The sequence below is a fragment of the Peromyscus leucopus genome, chromosome 2 (assembly GCF_004664715.2).
Source record: "Peromyscus leucopus breed LL Stock chromosome 2, UCI_PerLeu_2.1, whole genome shotgun sequence".
NCBI classification, from domain to species: domain Eukaryota; kingdom Metazoa; phylum Chordata; class Mammalia; order Rodentia; family Cricetidae; genus Peromyscus; species Peromyscus leucopus.
In genome coordinates this window covers 122,664,801-122,673,214 of record NC_051064.1, presented here as the reverse complement: position 1 = coordinate 122,673,214, position 8,414 = coordinate 122,664,801, and positions in this window count along the sequence as shown.

Sequence of the window (8,414 nt, the reverse complement as noted above, 5' to 3'; positions counted from 1 at the left end):
AAGAAGCATAGACCCACTATTTCTGAAAATTGATGGCTCCCAGAGCTGGCGGAAAACGTACCACCGCCATGTTGGGAAGCTGAAGTGGGCAGAGCCAGCAGCCGCAGCGCCGTTTCAGGCTTAGAATGCTGCAGTTTAAGCAATAGGCTCAAGGTAATATAAAACATAAGCCACATAAAGATGGCTACCCCACAGAGAATCTGGATTATGTTCTCTTTGATATTCGTAACTGAAGAAAAATATTTGATTGCAAAAGCTGTTGAGTTATGCCAAAATGTATATTTTAAAGGTACCTTGACTTCAAAATTTGGCTATAAGGATATGTTGCTTTGGAAAAGAGGCTCTGCTTTTGTTTCTACAGAAAGCCAGAGGCTATGGATTTGTTCCAGATTAAGATACATCAGGTTTGACCAGCCAAGACCACCTGAAAGGTCTCCGATGACACCATGGCCCAGATGATCCAACATCCAGAATCATTTCAAGGCAACTGGCTCAGACGATACAGTCTCATGGACTACTCCATGATCCTAAAATTTTCTCTGTGTCCCCATAAGATACAGCGCCCCCCTCCAGCAGGAAGTAGTAAGAGAAGCTACGCCCAAATTCCCAAATATACCAAGCTGACTTTGGAGATGTGTAAAAGTTAAAACCTTCCTTTTAAAAAAAAGAAAGGGGAAGTGCTGTGGGACGGTCTGTATGTCAAATTGCTCTGATTGGTCAATAAATAAAACACTGGTTGGCTAGTGGCCAGGCAGGAAGTAGGTGGGACAAGGAGAGAGGAGAATTCTGGGAAGCAGAAGGCTGAGGCAGAGAGACACTGCAGCCGCCGCCATGACCAGGAGCATGTGAAGACGCCGGTAAGCCACCAGCCACGTGGCAAGGTATAGACTTATGGAAATGGATTAATTTAAGCTATAAGAACAGTTAGTAAGAAGCCTGCCACGGCCATACAGTTTGTAAGCAATGTAAGTCTCTGTGTTTACTTGGTTGGGTCTGAGTGGCTGTGGGACTGGCAGGTGACAAAGATTTGTCCTGACTGTGGGCAAGGCAGGAAAATTCTAGCTACAAAATATTAATGCAGAGGGACGCTGCCGCTGCCGCCGCCGCCGCGGGCCGCCTGCCGCCCTTGCGGGAAAGCGGACCTGCCGCCAAGCCAAGCAGTTTTTAATGGATTCTTGTCACGTTGGGCGCCAGATCTCATTTCTCTGAGTACCCTTTGGGTTACATCCTGCTGGTAATGGCGTCTGATTGTAGAAGGAACAAGTAGGACATTTCTTTACTATTTCTTTGGCTTGTTGCCAGGTTATGGAAAAATCCTTTTTTAAACCTTTACTATTGACGTGATGTTTTTTATGAAATTCTGAGGCCTCCAGCACATTTCCTATCAATAATTTATCAATCTCATCATTGCCTTGTGCTAGAGGGCCTGGCAGACCAGTATGGGATCGAATGTGAGTTATATATAAAGGATGATTCCTTTTCCTGATTGTATCTTGTAATTGAATAAATAGTGAAGTTAATTCTGAAGCATCAGGGATAAATTCTGCAGTCTCAATATGTAACACCACTCTTTCAGCATACTGAGAGTCAGTTACTATGTTGAGAGGTTCTGAAAAATCCATTAATACCAATAGAATAGCATACAATTCTGATTTTTGAACTGAATTATACGGACTTTGAACCACTTTACTTAAATTTTCTGATTTGTAACCTGCCTTTCCTTCTTTGTTGGCATCTGTATAAAATGTACGAACTCCAGATATGGGTTTTTGCCGTACAATTTGAGGCAAGATCCATTCAGCTCTCTTTATAAGATCAATTCTATTGCTTTTGGGATATTTGCTGTTAATTTCTCCCAAAAAATTACTGCAAGCTCTTTGCCAAGGTTCACTTTCTGTCCATAATTTTTCAATGTCCTCCTTAGTTAATGGTACGACAATTTCTGCTGGGTCTATGCCTGCTAATTGACGAAGTCTCAATTTTCCTTTGTAAATCAAGTCAGAGATTTTTTCCACATAAGTTTTTAATTTTTTATTTGGTTTATTTGGTAAAAATATCCATTCCAATATAATATCTTCCCTCTGCATTAATATTCCAGTAGGAGAACGCCTAGAAGGTAAAATAACCAAAATGCAATCCATCTTTGGATCAATACGATCCACGTGTCCTTCATGCACTTTCTTTTCTACCAAGGCCAATTCTTTCTCAGCTTCAGGTGATAATTCTCTTGGACTATTTAAGTCCTTGTCACCTTCTAAGGTTCTGAACAAATTAGTCAGTTCATCATTTTTTACCCCAACAATAGTTCGTAGATGAGAAATATCTCCAAATAATCTTTGAAAGTCATTAAGAGTCTGTAGTCTATCTCTTCGAATTTGCACCTTTTGGGGTCTAATTTTTTGTAGCTCTATTTTATATCCTAAATAATTAATAGAATCTCCTCTTTGTATCTTTTCAGGAGCAATTTGTAATCCCCAGCAAGGCAAAATTTTCTTTACTTCTTCAAATATTATTTCTAAAGTATCTGCATTTGAGTCAGCTAGTAAAATATCATCCATATAATGATAAATTATAGATTTAGGAAATTTTTTACGTATCACTTCCAATGGCTGTTGTACAAAATATTGGCACAGAGTTGGGCTATTCAACATTCCCTGTGGGAGGACCCTCCATTGAAATCTTTTAACCGGTTGAGAATTATTATAAGTAGGCACTGTAAAAGCAAATCTTTCTTTGTCTTTTTCTTGTAAGGGTATTGAAAAGAAACAGTCTTTTAAATCAATAACTATGAGAGGCCATCCTTTTGGTAACAGAGTAGGCAAAGGCATCCCAGATTGTATAGAGCCCATTGGCTGAATTACTTTGTTAATTGCTCTAAGGTCTGTTACCATTCTCCATTTACCAGATTTCTTTTTAATAACAAATACAGGAGAATTCCAAGGGCTAGTTGATTCTTCAATATGCTGAGCATTTAACTGTTCTTCTACCAGCTCTTCTAAAGCCTGGAGTTTCTCTGTTGTTAAAGGCCATTGCTGGACCCATACAGGCTTGTCTGTTAACCATTTTAAAGGTAGAGCTGTTGGTGTCTTTGGAAGATCATCAGTTATTGTGCCCTATTCTTGTATAATATGGATGGCTGGTGACCACTCATTAGAACAATATCTTCTAATATTTCTCTCAGTAACATGTGCTAGTTTATGATTTGTTTCTGAGATTGGAGGGATGTTAATCTGAGTATTCCATTGTTGCAACAAGTCTCGACCCCACAGGTTCATAGTTATGTTAGCCACATATGGTTTTAATTTTCCTCTCTGTCCTTCTGGACCTATACATTCGAGCCATCTTGCACTCTGTTTCACCTGAGATAATGTCCCAATTCCTAACAGTTGAACGTTTACCTCCTGAAGAGGCCAAGTTGGATGCCAAAATTCTGGTGCAATTATGGTAACGTCCGCACCTGTGTCTACCAGACCAGACAACAAAACACCATTTATTTTTATTGTTAATTTTGGTCTTTGTTCATTAATAGAAGTTTGCCAAAAAATTTTCTTTATGTTTTCTCCTGAATTTTCTATTCTCTCTGTTTCCTCATCCTGACCAGCATGATTTATTCCAATAGGCATTTGGTTATTTAATCGCTCTCCAGAGCAGGCATTTCCTCTATGGCTGCAGGAAAGGTTTGAACTGGATTTGCACTGGGGGCCTGCGCGAGGCCCCTCTGGGAGTTTCCCGAAGACTGAGGCAAAGGATTACCCTGTCTGTCCTTTGTTGATCTACATTCGTTGGTCCAGTGTTTTCCCTTACCACACCTTCTGCATACTCCAGAAGGAAGGGGCCTTCTGTTGCCATTGTTCCTTGAAGAAACATTGTTTCTGGGAATGACCTGTCTACAGTCCCTTTTCAAATGTCCTTGCTTTCCACATCCAAAACATCTAACACTCCTCAAACCTTTTGAAATTACTTCTCCTACCCATGTATCATCATGCTCATCAGCTTCAACATTAATTGTTTCTCTAATCCAATCTTCCATAGGTGCAGATCTTGCCCTTAATGGCCTGATTATTCTTTTGCATGCTGCATTCGCATTCTCAAAGGCCAAAGATTCAATTATTGCCTTACTAGCTTCTGAATCCGAGACCATTCTCTTTACTGCTGAAGCCAGTCTTTGTAAAAAATCTGTAAAAGACTCTTTTGGGCCTTGCTTCACCTTTGTAAATGACTCAGATTTTTTTCCTGGTTCCTCAACTTTGTCCCATGCATTCAAGGCTGCCGTTCGACATAAAATTAGGGTTTGGACATCATATAAACATTGTGTTTGTGCTGAAGCATATTGGCCTTCGCCCATAAGCTGATCCTGGCAAACTTGTATTCCTTTATCCCTCCATTGTTTTTCTATGTTTTTAGCCTCCTCCTTAAACCAAGTCAGAAATTGAAGTCTCTGGCTGGGTTCCAGAACACCTTGTGCGAGGTCCCGCCAGTCCTGTGGTACTATCCTATTATATGTTGACCAAGAGTTTAACATTTGCTTTACATATGGGGAATGCATGCCATAAGATACTATTGCCTCCTTAAACCTTTTTAAATCCAACATTTCAATTGGAGCCCAAGTATTTTGTGTAGCCATTTGATCAGGCATCTGCTGTACGGTTACAGGATAAATTAAGGGTGACTGTGTGAAAACAGGCTTTCTTTCTGCAACCTTATGATCCCGACTTGAAACAACTTCACTGTTAATTTCTTCTGTCTGAATTTTTACAGGTTTAACAAATTCTTCTAAAGCTGTTATCCTGGCACTTAAATTGACTATCTTTTTAAATATTAAAATGTGGATTATTATAGTGATAAGGTGCATAATTCCACCAATACTAATATTATATAGTTGTTCCATTGCCAGACTGCCTAAAATTTCGAACAAAAACCAATTTTCTTCCAATGTACACATAAAACCCATTTTTTTTTTTGATGTGGAAAAAATTCTCTTTTAGATAGTTTCCTTTAAAATATCTGATATGTTATGACTTACCAAATCTGCGTAGAACAGTAGAAATCCGAGGGGATTTTCAAAGACTGTCCATGCTGCCAGCTGTCTTGGTCTACTCTTGCAAGATTCCCGAAGTTGCTTGCATCCGTCTACCATTTCTCAGGTACCATTATGTTCCTTCTCAGGTCTTTGATGTGGTTGAAGACTAGATAGTCGTAATTTCCTCAGTTATGATAAAAGATAAGTTAGCTATAAAACCTTAAACTCACAAATATAAGATAGATAGGACATCTTCTTTAATATTGTAACTATAATTCTTGCTCGGTAATTGTTTTGTTATATGTAATTTTACCATGTTAAAGTTAAAACCTTCCTTTTTAAAAAAAGAAGAAAGGGGAAGTGCTGTGGATATCACTCTATGTAAATAAAACACTGATGGCCAATGACCAGGCAGGAGGTAGGTGGGACAAGGAGAGAGGAGAATTCTGGGAAGCGGAAGGCTGGGGGAGAGACACTGCAGCCACCGCCAGGAGAAACAGCATGTGAAGACGCCGGGAAGCCACCAGCCACGTGGCAAGGTATAGATTTATAGAAATGGGTTAATTTAAGATAAAAGAACAGTTAGCAGGAAGCCTGCCATGGCCATACAGTTTATAAGTGATATAAGCGTCTGAGTGATTATTTTATAAGTGGATTGTGGGACTAAGGGGCTTGGGGAACCTGGAGAGAAGCCCTCCAGCTACACTACAGTTTTGTGTTGAGCTTAAATCTTAACTATCCTGGAGTGAGTGTAGCCCCTAAGCTGCCCCTTGCCTTGGTCTGCAGCCAGCACCTGCTTGATTACGGTTTACCACATAGAGTCACTCCTCCCTCTGCTGATACAGATGTTTTCCCTACAGATGTGGACTCTCAGGGTTCTCTTCTGTGGCCATACACTTGGTCTAATTGGTCTTATTGCCATTTTACACTTCAATTACATCTCCATCCTAGAAGTCTCCTGAGCTCCAAAATACGTTCAATGTGGATATTGATTATTCCACAATTGCTTCAAACTGGACACGCTGGAACCTTTTACTATCTTTTCAGTAAAGTCTGCATTCCTTAACTCAGAAAGTTGTACCACCATCAATCCAACTCTTCAGCCGAAACTTGTTCTCAGCCATTACCTCCCCCAATGAGTCGCAAAGTACTATTCTAGGACAGCCTTGGTTTACTACTCCATAGGCCAGGTCAACCTTCAAGTTCTTAGCACTTCCTAACTACTTAGTCATCAGCTGACCTGCCTCTAGCACAGTAGTTCTCAACCTGTGGGTTGTGATCCACAGGGGGGTGTCTAACGACCCTTTCATAGGAGTCACACATCAGATATTTACATTATGATTCATAACAGTAGCAAATTTACAGTTATGAAGTTGCAATGAAAACACTTTTATAGTTGGGGTCACCACAACATGAGGAGCTGTATAAAGGGTCGAAGCACTAGGAAGGTTGAGAACCACTGCTCTAGCAAGTCTGTACTCCATATGCTGCTACAAAACATACTAAAACACACACCCAATCGTTATTGCTTAAAATCCATCAGTTATTTATGATTAAGTGAAGAAAAAGGTCATCTTATCTAAGTGCAGAACCATTAGTACTATTTCCACCCAAACACACTTTGACTTTGCCATAAAGATTTTGTGGTCCCCAAATACCCAGTCATATTACTGGATTTTCTTGGGGCCTTATGCTGAGCTCTGGTAGCATTATCAGGCTAAGCTTGGCCACTAACCTTCTGTATCCCCTTAAAGAAAGAAGCAGAGAAGCCAGATGGTGGTGGCACATGCCTTTAATCCCAGCACTTGGGAGGCAGAGGCAGGTGGATCTCTGTGAGTTCGAGGCCAGCCTAGTCTACAGAGTGAGTTCCAGGACAGCCAGGGCTGTTACACAGAAAAAGCCAAAACCTAAAACAGTAACCAAGAAAACAAAAAAAGAGAGAGAGAAAGGGGATTTATGCAATGAGACCACTTTGGAAAGAGGAACAGAGATCTAATGATTCCTAAGACCACCATCTTTGGGGTCCTAACATGCGGTTTACGTTTATTTATTTTTGGTTTTTGAAGACAGGGTTTCTTTGTGTGGCCCTGGCTGTAATCCGGTGCTAGGATTAAAGGTGCATGACACCATGCCCTGCCAGCCGAAGTTCAGGTTTAAAGAGGCCAAGAGAGATGCACAACTAAGCTGTTGTGGTCCTGCCCATTGTCTCAGCTTGTGTTTCCTGCTGAGTGATCCCGACAAGTTGTGAGGACCGTGTGAGGTCTCCTCCGGGGAGTCAAGTCCTCCTCTGGATAGCACGATGCTCCAGCGGTTCCCTTCCTCCAGCACAGGATTCTCTGGATCCAGGCTTCAACAGCCCTCTTCCCTCTTTACCCCTGCAACCCTGGCTCTAGTATTTCGTTGGCTTTAGTCACCACCTGTGCGATGTCCTCTTTTTTTCTGCCCAGGTTCTTTGGCATCCATTCGTCCTTCCACAGATCAGAGAATGATACAATCGAATTTATATAAAAACAAAACAAAACAAAACCCCCTGGATTTCTGAACCCTTAAGTTCTTGACTGCATTTACTAAATGAACCAGAACACCAGACCTTATCCTTTTGGAATTTAGGCTCAAGTCTAAAATCCCAGTGCTGAGGTTTTAGGTGTGGGTCCCCAATGGGCTGGAAAGTATTTCTCAAAAATAGGAACAACTCGGCCTGGAGGGATGGCTCAGAGGATAAGAGCACTAGCTGCTCTTGCAGAGGAACTTAGTTTCCCTGTGCCCACGTGGTTCTCAAACCTTCTCTAACGCTAGTAGTTCCAGGAGATCCGACCCCCCTCTTCTGGCTTCTACAGGCACCAGGCAGGCACGTAGTGCATATACCTGCAGGCAAAACATCCATACACATAAAATAAAAACAAACAAAAATCATAAGAAAGAAAGAATCTGGGCACAGGGGCACAATGCCTGTACTCCCAGCACCAATAAAACAGAGGCAGGAGTATCCCAACTGGAGGCCAATAAAAAGGATGAAAAACCCAAGGGCCCTGACAACAGGAGCGCCAGCGTCTTTGAAGCTTGAGTTCGTTTCCTTCAGCTGGGAAAGCTGGTGCCAGATGCTAAAGTCCGGATTCGGGGTCCAAGGGCGTCAGAATCCAGCTGCACTGGGAACAGCGAGGTGACCGCCAAGACCCTTCCTCTCACCCGGCTGGCGGGCGCAAGAGACCGGACAGTGACAGCTAGATCCTTCTGGGCAAAACGACACTAGACACGGCGGCAGATGCAGGTGAGGCAGGTTTTAAATACCCGCTCATCTCTAGTCTCCAGAGACCGGAAAGGGAGTGGGGGGGATGGGCAGGGGGGGGTGGCTCTGAAAAGGGGCGGTCCTCGAACCGCCGCCAGGAACTCTGGG